At 35.6% G+C, this 12,814-nt stretch overlaps 1 protein-coding gene across 1 annotated transcript in view; it reads left to right on the top strand.

The window, feature by feature from the left end:
* Positions 1–12,814, top strand: part of OTUD7A (OTU deubiquitinase 7A) — a 161,187-nt gene that overhangs the window by 67,763 nt on the left and 80,610 nt on the right. Inside the window, exon 4 of the mRNA XM_026059346.1 lies at positions 1,313–1,449. The gene's annotated coding sequence lies outside the window, so the exon portion shown is untranslated. The remainder of the gene's footprint in view (positions 1–1,312; positions 1,450–12,814) is intronic.

Genomic DNA, 12,814 nt, shown 5'->3' with positions numbered 1-12,814 from the left:
GTTCACATTAGATGGTTATCTTTGCAGTTGAAAGTATCCTTGAAAGTGTTAAAGTTATTAAAAGTTACTTCTGTAAGTGGGTGAGGATTTTCCAGTTTGGATTTCTTAAGTTCTCTGAGGGTGATAACGATAAGAATCATAGATGCTTGCAGTTTCTGACTGCTGCTTTTATTTCCTTTGCAATGTATGATTTTTTTATTTTTTATTTTTTTTTTACTGTCAGTTTTAAGTTTAAGATAACCTAAACTTGCGTACGAGGATGTCTGTGATGTAGTACATTTATGAATAAATTTCAACAAAGAATTGAGGATAACTCTTTGAGATGCATCATGACTCTTGCATGAAACTATATCATGGCATATATTAGCTCACAAACACTTCTTAGTAATTATTACATCAAGTTGAGTTGTTGCACAGACAATTTGGATTTTTTGCATAAGGAGTATTATCAACTGAGATTCAGTTATTTGTGCATGTGTTAGACAAGGAAATAATGTAATGTTTTGTTTTTACTACCTCTAGTTCTCACAGTTTCTTAAAAATCATGGGTTTTATTAAATTTATTCCTGTTTTAAAAGCATCATTGGAAAGAATATTTTCCACAATGAAAAGGCTTGGGCAGGTATCTGCTAAATAATGATTTTGATAAGGCTGGACTCAGTTGCAAGTGTATGAGTTTTATGAATGAATTAAATAGTGACAGTAAAACTGATCTTAAATGCCTTTTAAAATAATAAGGTAAAGCTTATAGTAATTGGATTATGTACTTGCAAGCAATAGTAATTATACTTAAGAAATAGCATTTACCTTTGCCTATAATCTATTTCTATTTCTTAAAAAATAGCCCTTGTTATAAAGTAGTGTTCCTTTTTTGTTTCTTCACGCGATTGTCCCTTTTTTCCATGCAGAAAATAGCTATATTAGTTAAGATAATTTTTCTCCTGGATAACTCTTTGCTAGTTTATTACCTTAGGTCTTGATAGCTTATGAAAAGAGAAACTTATAAAGTTGTATTTGATGAACCTTTAGAAAGAGAACTGTTTGAGGAATTTTTGATTGTGAATTACCATTTTCACCTAGGATAGGAAGGTGGTTTTTTTGCATTCAGAATTCTTTTTTTTTTCTTAATTGTCTGGGCTGTGCTCAAATAATCTTTTTAATGCAAATTATTGCATGCAGTAATTTATCTGCATCAAGAGTATTCAGTAGGCTGCTAAGGACAAGGGCAAAGTTGTTTTTTAGCAATTATCATTATTATTTTTCAAATAATGCAGAATAAGTACAATTAATATCCTGCCTTCTTCTTTTCCAGATTTCTCAGGGGACACAATTTTGCTTATTTGTACCTTCTACTGTGGCAAAAATGGATTATTTTCCTCACCAAAAACCAGCGGTATAATGCGCATCTGACACATGCCTCAAGGAAATCTTATTTAAAGTCTGTTGAAAGTAAGTCAAATGAAAAACTTGCTTAAAGGTAGCTTTAATCAGCCATACAGCTATTTATGGCTCAGGAGTAAGTGGCCTTAACAAGAGAACTAATCTTAGCAGTCTGGCTTTTCAGCAGCAGCTGTTTGTTCTTAAATGAAAGTATTGGGGGAAATAGCTTGCTGTAAAGCAGAGGTTGCGGTTGAGCTGCTTCCTGACCGCTGCAAGCCAATGCGTCATACCTGTCTGTGTGTGGTTCCTCTCTTCCGTTAAAAGTTTACTTCAATAAATTGAAAATCAGAAGCTCAGGGGTTATGCATGAGAAACATGATCTAAAAGATTATCTGCATTGTAAATGAAGACTTAGACTCCTGTTGCTATGACAATTAATTTTAGAATTGGCAATGTAGAAGTAGGGTGCTAAATAACTCAAAATACCAGAAACAGCAAGTGGCTAAGCCATTTTTTGTGGTTTTGGTTGCTGAGCTACATTGGTTTCCTAGTGCCCGTCAGCCTAAGTGTTACACTTTTAATGCAATACAAACTTAAATTAATGAAACTGCATGTTATATATCCGGTAATGATTTTTCAGACATCTTGCTTTTTGCATACTGAAGTAAATTGTATACATGCATATTTGCGGAGTATGCAGTATGTGTATGTGAGAGAAAACTGTACAAGATTAGAGTTTTGGCCAGAATACCTTCTTTATCTGGAAGAAGGATGACATATTTGGAGGAATACGTTCAATATTTATAAGCAATTTTTTTTCTTGCAGCATCTGGAAAAACTCATAAATGAGGGAAATGAGGGAAAAAATTAGGAAACATTTCTAAATGAGGAAAAAAGCTAGCATGTTCATATTGTTTATATTCTGTTCCAGAGAGATATTTTCCAATGTAAAAGGTGTGTGTAAGTGTTGCTTAATGAAGTTGTGCATTTAATACTAAGCCTCAGATTAACATTTGAAACCCTGATTATTGTATTCCAATACAGTACAATAATATACTGCCTAAATCCTTATCATTCCCCCAAGTGAAAGCATATTTGATACTTGAATTTGATTTAAAATGGAGGCTCTTCTGTTTTGGGGAAATTCCGTTTTCATCAGTGGCTTTACATTTACTTCTTGCACTGCTGCTTCCTGCCAGAATACAGTTAGCACACTATGAGAGCTCTTGTGAATAAAATGAGGGAAAGGCTGTCTTATGGTCAGGCTCCTTATCTGTTGTTCAGTATGAAAGCAAAAACATGATATCAATGATCTTGTTTTACCCTGAAAAAATATTAACTGAAAGACGTAGAGGATCCCTACCTGGAAAGGCTGTCTCCTCTTTGTTGGTTTATTTCAGCTCTGGCCCCCCATTTGCATGGACTTGTCATTTATCTATGACATTTTTTTCCCCTCTGAGAATATAATCATTCTTGAGTAAGAATCAGTGTTACAAAATCTCTCTGAAGCTCCATGAAAAGACAGTTGTGAAAGCGTTCCCGCAGAACAGTGGGGCAGAAGCACCGTCTGAATAGCTGAATTCAGCCCCCTGCATGTGCATCCAGCACAGCCCTGCTGCTGTGCTTTTTCCTAGGCTGTCATCAGTGGGGGAGTACAAACAGAGAACCTCTCAGAGCCTTTGATATCAGTGTTTGCAGGTGTTTCTGAACATCTTCAGGAGATTCAGGTATTCTAAGGTATTTGGTGTCTTCAGCTTTCCATGTTTCTTCATTGGAAGTGTGCTATAGCTTTTAAATACAGCATGATCCTTTCAGTCTTTTTTTCTACTTTATTTTATCTTAGTCATTAGCCGCTAATATAGGGTTATAACCTCTAATTCTTGAATAAATCTACTCTCAAAAGATGATTCAGCGGAGTCCTTTATCAATAGTTTTAGCTTCAAAGAATTCAAATAAGTGAGAAAATAGAGCTTTAAATAAACAGTGTTTCAGAAAACTGAAATGTAACTGTGTACTTCCCAGCTGATCTCTGAACTTGGGTAATACTCTTCCTAAAACTGAATTTAAAATAATTGAACACAGTCCTTCTCTTCTTTTGGATAACAGCACTTCTTTGCTGGTTCCCAGGGGGGTTTAATGTGTTGGCTGAAGATTCTTCAGCATAGCTTTCCTCATTCTCTATTTTTTCCACTTCTACGTCTAATATATCAGTTCAGGGCTTGTCTACACAGGATACTGAGAAAAATTAATGTAACTTAACTAAATGTAGGAATTTAAAGAGAGAGGCTTAAATCCCACCAGATCCCTGTGTGCACACTTCCATTCATAATTAAAATGGCCTCCAGTGAATTTAGTTTAATTCACTTTGAAAGCAAAATGAGCTAAACCAAATTAAGACTTCATTTTATTCCCAAATGAAGGTGTCTGCAAAGGAACTAAAAGACTTGGACAAGTCCAGTTAAATTTGGGTTAATTTTCCTGAGTGCCATTCTGTAGACAATTGTTACCTTAGTGGCAATACCTGACTGGAGTTCTTCTTTCTTGTTCTTCCCATTTTGTTCCTATGACACTGAGATTTTACATTGGGAGACTCTTGAGAAGGAAGATGGCCCGTAAATGTCCCAGTCACTAAAAGTTCTCCTGTGATTTTCTCATGTTTTGAGAGTCAACATTTTAAGATTTGTATGTAAATACCCCACTTTGCCATCAAGTCGAGTGCATGTTACTTTTTGTTCAGAGTTGTTACCATTTTGGCTGCTTCAAGTAATGCCTTTTAACCCATCACTGTAACCACATCTGCTTTCAAGACCTTGCTCATCTAGCAACTTCTGAAGCATTTTTACAGACTTTGTAGAACTGCGTCATTGTTATTGTTTGCAAGTTGTGATCACGTGTCCTCTCTATAATGTAATTATGTAATGCCTAATAATGCCTCTTAATGGAGTGATTTGGCATTCTTCCAGCAAAACTTGGTAAGGTGCAGCTAATTAGAAGGGAGCCAGGTTAAATGTGTTTATCAGAGTTTACTTAAAAGAGCATATGATAAGAATATATAAATAATGTAATAGTTTATTATATAGTTTTTATTATGTAATTCCAGTAATCTTTTTTATACACACACGTGTGCGCGCGTGCACACACACACACACATATATGTGTGTGTGTGTGTATATATATATATATATATATATATAAAGTTTCCTCTACTGTCTCCACTCAAGAAGAGCTGGTCTTCTTTGATTGGTACGGAGACCTTAAGGAACATTTTGGTGAAATGTGTAATAGCTTAAATAGTTGAGTTTGTACAGATGTGTTCCCTGAATAACATCTTGTTTCTTTCATTGGAGTTATGTGTACGCCATGGACCTAGTCATAGAAAACATTGCCAACTTTAGACCCACTTCTGTTTGTTGATTTATTTCAGCTCTGAACCCCCATTTCCATGGCCTTGGCATTTATCTATGACATTTTTTTCCTTCTGAGAATATAATCATTCTTGAGTAAGAATCATTGTTACAAATGTGATAAAATTGTCTAATATACATTGAGTTCTGTGAGAGATGTTCTTGTGAATGCTAGGTTAAAAACTGCCTTTTACCTTTACTTTCTTGGCAGCTAAAACTGGAGGGTATTTGAAGATTTAAAACAGAATGGGTGTGAGGCTGGCAAAGTCATCTCTAACCTGATTTGAATGGAATGAATACAAAAATGTAATACTAAAATACTTAAAAGATGTAGTCTCTCTCAGTTGTCCTTTAAAATTCTGTATTATAGGATTTGAGTGTAAATATCTACTCTTAACTTTAATTACCAAGACCAATGTAATCTTTGAGATCTGAGTGGCTCAGTGTTTGCTTAAGCAGCTTTTATGCACTGTGTGAAGAAGCTACCCTGTGTCCAGTGGTATGAGAGTGTCTATCAAATTTGAATTTATGGTGGGCTGGATTATCCTGCTGCTAGGCAACTTCAGTGCCATGGGAGTTTAGGGGAATAGAAGAGAGGTTTTGTAGAAATTGAAGGCCTGGCATGTCAAGGAATGCTAAAATTACTGCAAAGGTAGCAAGGATGTCCTGAGCAGAGGAACGGTGTGGAATAGCTCTTTCTACAGTTGTATTGTTTATCAATTGTCAGCCTGAGAGCTGCTTTTGTTAGGAAGCGGAGCGAGCTTCTATTTGAATATTTGTGTTTAATGAGAGACAGTGTGTCTTTCTAATTAAAGTCGTCATGTTTAGGAAAAGCAGTTCTTGAAAACTTAAATTGCTGGAAAAACTTGGTGTCGGAATTGTTGTCCGGTTGTTTGTATTTATGGTCTTGTGCAGTCTTGACAAATGAAGGTGAACATAGAAAAAACCCCAGGGACTGTATCTTCCAGCATTTAAGGTGTGATTCAGGTACTTAAATGTGTACCTGATAACTATTATAGGTAGAAATAGATGATTTAGGTACCTAAATGTAGATGTGTAGTGCCATTTTTAGAAGCTCTGTAGTATCTGGCCTGGCAAATGTGACAGACCCATACCCTTTTGGAGCAGTAGCTGGAGGACCAGAAGATGCTATGTGACATCTGAAATAGCACCACCTACCTTCATGTGCCTGAATTGATTTCTACATGTTTTATTAGACTGTACTGCTATGTTCTTCCACCACCTGCACTCCTTTGACATAACTTTTGTCTAAATTCCCATGTTTGTTTTCCTCCTTCCAATTACTAAATGTTCCTAACTACAAAAATAAGTGAATTACAAATCTGTTCACTTTTCTTCTTATAGCTATAGATGCTGTCGAGTGATTTTTTCAGATAATTTCCCCTTTTAAATTTTGGGAGTTGCGCTATGTTGTGTGCAGCTGTCATCAGTCAGCCTGAATTTTATAAGGCTTCACATTATGTAGCTTCTACTTTTAGAATTTCTTTAAAGTCAGGTTCTTCCTCCTAGTTACTTTATAGTCTGTTCAAAAAAAAAAAAAAAAAAAAAGAAATGCTTCCAGGATGGTTCTTTTCTTCTACATATTCATACTATTAGTCAAAAAAAAAAAAAAGTAAGAAAGAAAGAAAACAGAAAACATCTTATGCAAAATTATGTATGCATTTCAATAAAAATTGTGTATTTTTTTTCCAGTAAAGGTGGTTATTGCTGAAATTTTCCCATTGAGAAATCAGAATTAGCAGGTTTCAGTTTTGACTTAATATAATCACTATGGAAGATTTCTCCAAGGATGTTTTATAGAAGTAATACATAAATAACACTTATTGATTTAGTGTAATTATTCTAGTAATGTATTAATTGGGTAATCTGCTTATCTGCAAATGGCACATGGCTTGTGACAGCCTGAATGCTGAATGCTTGTTGATGAACAAAAAAAACCCTTTTGAAATCCCAGATAACAGCAAGTCTCTGTTAAGTTTAGTTATCAGTTGCTGGCCTGATTAAATTCAAGTGACCAAGAAAAATAAGGTATTCTTTCTCCAAGCATTAGAAGTAATTTAATGATAAGTGTATGAATATATCAAGAAGAGAAGAGGTGAGGGATACAGATTGTGAGTTATGAAGGGTCGTCTTACAGAGATTTTCATCCATTGCTTTTTAAACAACCAGAGCTCTTAAATAGCCTTCAGGATTAAAGAAATGGGCAAAGAACAGTGAAGCAATTGTCAAATGTGAGACTAGTTCAGAATAATTAACACTTTTATAAACATTTGAGGGTTTCATGTAAATTAGAATGAACATTTCAGTAAAGAGATGTTTCAAGTAGCTTCTATTTAACTCATGAAAAAAGTGTCCTGACTAGAATTACTTCCTTTTCGTTTGCTGAAAATTTAAAGTATGTCAAGATACTTCTATTCTGTTGCAAGCAGAGATTCATTCTGAGATGCCGAGAACTAAATATACATTCAGGGACAGATACCAGCATTAACATCTAGGTAGGTATGTAAAATCAAACCTGTATTGTCAGCGATAGAAGACCATCTTGATGATGTAGCAGGAAGAATAGTCAGTCATGCTGAAACATGATAGATAGTTTAAGAAGTTTAAAGATATCCACAAAAGATAACTTCAGAGTGTTAAGACAGTGTTGATGTCAATAATTCTGGGTCTCATTTGGCCAGTGCATGATCCCAAATGGTATTTTCTGGCTGATGGGAATTGGCAGTTACAAGTGAAACGTGGAAGGCCAGGAGTGCGTACATCATGTGCGCATCATTTTGAAAGTTTTTCAAGCCAAAATCTGTTCTACTGTTTCGAAAGAAGACAAGAACAACTCTGGTTATTCATATCAACAATTTAAACAGAAATATGCTAGATGTTACCAGCAGGATATGATCCTAATGTGAAATAAAGATAAATAAGAAGACAGATAGTAGAGTGCTGGAACATGCCCGTTCAGTTTCTTGAGGTGCTAATTTAACCCTATGGTTTGGTTAATTATTTTCACTTGCATAAAGTCCAACTCACTGTTTAATTGCAGCTCAGAAGAACAAGAGCTTTGATATTACTAATAGGCTTGCTTTCTGCCACCTTACTAACAGAAATAAAATATCCTTCTTAGCTTCAACTGTCATTCTCTGAGCAGAGTGTAAAAGAAAAAAGGATTTGATTTAGGCTGTTCCTTGTGGATCTGAGAGACCTAAACTTTTTCAGACCAGTGAGTAAATCTTACAGTTAGCGGGAGAAATACTCTGCCTCCTGTTTCTCAAAAGACCATTCTGTGGTCTGTCAGCAGAATACTTTTGCTGACTCCAGTTGCCACCCTGTCAGGTAAGAGAACTTTTGTTTTGCTTTGTTTTTTTTAGGAGTCAGAATCATGGAAAAAGAGGCAAGACCAAGGAGGGTGCTAGATATCAAAAACCAAAGGAAAAAGATGACAATGTCACAAGCTGTATTGCATCTTCCCATTAAAAGGATACAATTCTCTTTAAAAAGTTGCTCTTAAAGTTTGTCCATTGCAAGTAAACCAGCTGCAAAGAGCAGCTGAGTTGGGCACCAGCTGTAGATTCCAAACAGAGGTTTGGGCTGACAGGCAGCGGTGCAGGCTGTGGCAGAATGGTTGGAATTTCTTTATTAGAGGGAAATAAGAACAAAATGTAGAGCCTTCAACCCTCTGATAGAATACTAAGGAGTTGTAAAACTCTTGGATTAATGTTAATGCAGCTGATTTGAATCAGTAGCAATTGGTCCATCAGCACTGCCTGGCAGCATGAAGGCAGCACAGAGTTTGTTTACCTCTGATTTTGGTAGAATTTCAGCATGTGCTTGCAGCTGAGCACATGGTTCTGTGCTTTCTTGAACTAGTACTACAATAATTTGTATAGAAGTGGTTTGGATGAATGTGCATCAATATACATTTTTAGCTTACATCATATTTTTACGATTTTATGAAACATCAATGAATTTTTCTCATTGCACATGCTTTGCTTAGCTCTGTCAGAGTCTAATACTCTTGAACCAGGTTCTTTTAGATATTCCACATGTGGAGGGTGTAATGTTTAATATCAGATTTAATCATTTGAAGATATTTGATGTTACATGGGATTTTGATTTAGTAGTCACCCAGCAATTTATGGCACTTAACAGAACATAGCAATTGCAATATACAATTGAGTCACAGTATAGGTGTGATTCCCATTAGCGGTCTCTATATGCTCACTGTCACAACACTGGGTGACCACAGTCGCTGGAAAGGATACATGGGTTGAAACCACCTCAACCCTGCCCTGGTGCTCTCTTCAAAGTTCTTTCTGTTAGTGGTTCAGTTCTTATACTCGTGCTGGGCTGAGCCTCATATACACTCCCACCCATGCTGATCAGACTAACTCAGGAAGACATTCACACTCTTTGGGTTAACTCAGGGGAAAAACATTTATACAACCTGCTGATCCACTCAACTGATGTAGCCATTTATCTAAAATAAAGGCCTCTGTTTGATCCCCTCTCTGTTGAGATAAATTCAGCTTTCTTTGCAATAGCTGTAGTCAGTCACTCCTGACATCCTTCCTTAAGGACCGTGGGCACATTGCCCATGCCGGTCCCCTCTGAGCTGCCTTCCCTTGTGGGCATTTATTGGTTGGTCACAAGCCCCATGGGGTATTATATCTTTTCTTTTCAGTGATTGGTATTTTGAACCAATATTTCTATTAGAATTTGGAGTCTTAACCTTTTAATGGTTACCCTCATCCTAGTAAAAAGTGTTCATTTTTCCTTTTCCTGCCCAAAATTAATAGCAATCTCCTGACAAGGAACAAAACAAGACATATGTTCTAGAAAATGTTGAGTTGCTATTAAGTTCCTTTGAAAGGTAGAGGATTGCAGATGTAGAGAATAATACTATCTTTATGCCAGCTGTTAACACTTTGATTTATATAAATTTGCCAGGCTTGCTTTGTGCCAAAAAACTAAATGTGGTTACATTTTTAGCAGTTATGTACTAGTGTTTTTATGTATCTTATCAGATGTATAATTACCATCATCTTAGGAAAGATTTATGAGTTCGTATAGTTAGTGCTTTCATGTCTTACCAGGGGAGTATAATTCTTTTAAAAAAAAAAAAAAGTAGAAAAGAACAGATTATATAGAGGACTTTCAGATTGTTTTTCTGTGGAAAAAAAACTTTCAGCTAAGTTTAGTATGTTGTTTAGACAATCACATATCTTTTTATTGATACACTGTATTATATCACCTATCTTTACACACAAAGGTAAACATTTATAGTAGAGTCTATATTTAAACATATGCTATGCATTCACGTATTATAAAGTCAGACACAATTTGTTTTTATGCCAATTCTTCATGTATAATCACTATCACCTTTGAAAAGTGGTTACAAAATGCCACTGGGAATTTAATATCTGTTTGCACAGATGTAAATTATTTTATAAACCAGTTTTTAGGGAGAATCACACTGTTAAACTTCTGATATTTTCTTTTTAATTGTATCTATACCCCTTCCATATGTGTATAGCCTATGTATTACAGAAGTAAACAAATTCCTACATGTTTGCACTTTCTTATGTATTTTTCCAAGTGGAAATTATACAGAGAAAGGGAAGAGGTTCAATATAGACCGTTATCATCTGGAAATTGTGTTTTAATGTTGCAATGAGGGCCATCTTATTCCATTGCCCATTGGATAACCCCTGAACGTGTTTCCTGGAAGCTCAGCGTGTTTAGCAATGTCAAAAAATAGGCCACAGAATTTCAAGAAGACTGCCCAGTTGGTGAATCTGGTTTCCTACCACTGCAGAATTTTATATTGTACTTTATTTGCAGTCACTTAGCTCAGTTTTTAGAAATAATTCCTTATTTTCCTCCCAACTACTACTGGAAGACTGTCCCCAGTACTTCTGTCACTGGGAGCCCTCTCTTTATTTCTAGACTAAATTTGCATGTGGTTTGGTGTATTTATGAAGAGCAGCCTTATCTAGTTCTCAAACTTGTTTCTATAGGCTTTGCAAGCCAGGCTCTTTTTGTCAATTGTTTTCAGATAAAACTCTTAACTTCTGATGATCTGTAGTCTTTAATTTCACCTATTTCAGTTTGAGATGATCTCTCTAAAACATGAGTTATCAGACTTGCTCCCGATATTCCAGACAAGGCTTTGCCAACATCTCTCTTTTGTCTTTACCTTTTTGTTCCATTTTGAGTACTGCAAAACAAACACATTTATGTGTGTATGTATGTAACTGTTTCTGTAGAGAATATACAGAGGGAGAGGGAGGGAGGGAGAGAGAGAGAGAGATATGTCCTCAGGTATTCAGGCACTGAAACGTATGCTGGATTTTAATATCTGGGTTAGGATGCTGAGAATTAAGTATGATTAAAGTGTTATCCTGAATAGAAAAAGTATACTGAATTGAAGTCAATTGAAGTGAGTTAAAGGAAGTTAGGGAGAAGGCTAGGGAGGGGAATAAAATAAAGGCTGGGGAGAAGTTTGATGTTTGGTATGAGGCAGTGTTCCTGTAAGCAAACTGTTATATTGATCACTTAAAAGATTGTGCCATGATCACTACGGAACCGTTACAGATTCAAAGTCATTCCTTTCAACTACTTCTGACACAGTATTTCCTTTCCACTTTTCAGCCTGGTCCTGCATCTTAATAATTAATCACCTTGTATCTGGCCAACGAATGCTCTGAACAATTAACTACTCTCACATATGCATGCTATTCCAAACAGGCAGTCTGAAAAACTGGGTGCCTACAGTAACTATCAGTTCCTGTAGTGCTGCATTTGCTTTCTAACCAAATCTTCTCTAATGAGTTTGATTGTTTAATCATGACTTTTTTCTGTAATAATTTTTATTCTGCATATAAACATTTGGCAAGGTGTTATCTAATTAAGAGTGCAGCAGCTTTAGAAATGTTGTAATAACCAAATAGAAAGTCCCTAACTTACACACAGAGACTTTAATTTTTTTTTAGTGTGTAAATATGCTTTACTTGCAAAAAAGAATGAAAAATTGTACAGCCTTAGTTCAAATAATTTAGATGCTTTGCTATCAGAAATGGTTTTATTTGGTGCATTGTTTCAGTGTAATGATTTTGTCAACATGGTAGAATTATGTCATTCTCCATCAAACACGGCATGTCAGGAAAAATTACCTTCAAAGTCTGGAGCTGTGCACAAATAGGGTATTTCTGCCTTTCTGACTAAAAATCCAAGCAGCAAGTAAATTCAACACAAGAGCAGTAGTGTCCCTCTCAGGATAGCAGTCTGCACCTCCTCTGCATGTTACTTAACCAGCTGAGAAGAATCAGTAATGTTAATAGGCATTTGGCCTTGCTACATGGGAGGGGGAAAAGACAGGAAAACAGGCTTATTGCAGTCAGTGAGTGTCTCTCCTCTAGCTTTCCTGAGCATTGAGATCATGTATATTATTGAAGGTGGTTGTTTCTTCCTTCCTCTGCAAATTATAAAAGTCAAAGAGGATCTTAATTGCAATTCAATCACTGTGTCTTGCTGAAAGTTTGTCCGTTCTTGCTCTGCTTTCTTTCTCTCTTCCTCATGTCTGTTTTTGTCTGCTATTTATAATCCTGAGGCAACAGGATTCATTGTGCCATACTACTTGCTTTTTTCTTTTTGCATTAGTTAGCACTATGAAACTCTTTCCACCTTTTAGGAGAAAAAGATTTTCATATTGTTTAACTGGATAAAGGTCTTTAATTATACAGAAGTCAAAGTTTGATTGAGATGAAGGCTGTTTAGTTCTGAGTATGGCTCAGTTTTGAGGGATAGTTAAAGGAGAAGAAAGACCAAATACAAATGAGATTTTAACTGGTATAAATTTTAAGTCCTGTTAACTCATTTCAACATTTAGAAAAATTCATTATCCCTTTAAATCTCTTTAAATGCTGCTTCTTACAGTATACATCAAATTATCCTCATTTATTGCTTGTTTTACTATAATTATAGATTGTTATATCTAAACCATTAATTTTTTG

The sequence above is a fragment of the Apteryx rowi genome, unplaced genomic scaffold (assembly GCF_003343035.1).
Source record: "Apteryx rowi isolate R43461 unplaced genomic scaffold, aptRow1 scaffold_156, whole genome shotgun sequence".
Taxonomy (NCBI): domain Eukaryota; kingdom Metazoa; phylum Chordata; class Aves; order Apterygiformes; family Apterygidae; genus Apteryx; species Apteryx rowi.
This window is presented reverse-complemented; position numbering and strand designations above follow the sequence as displayed.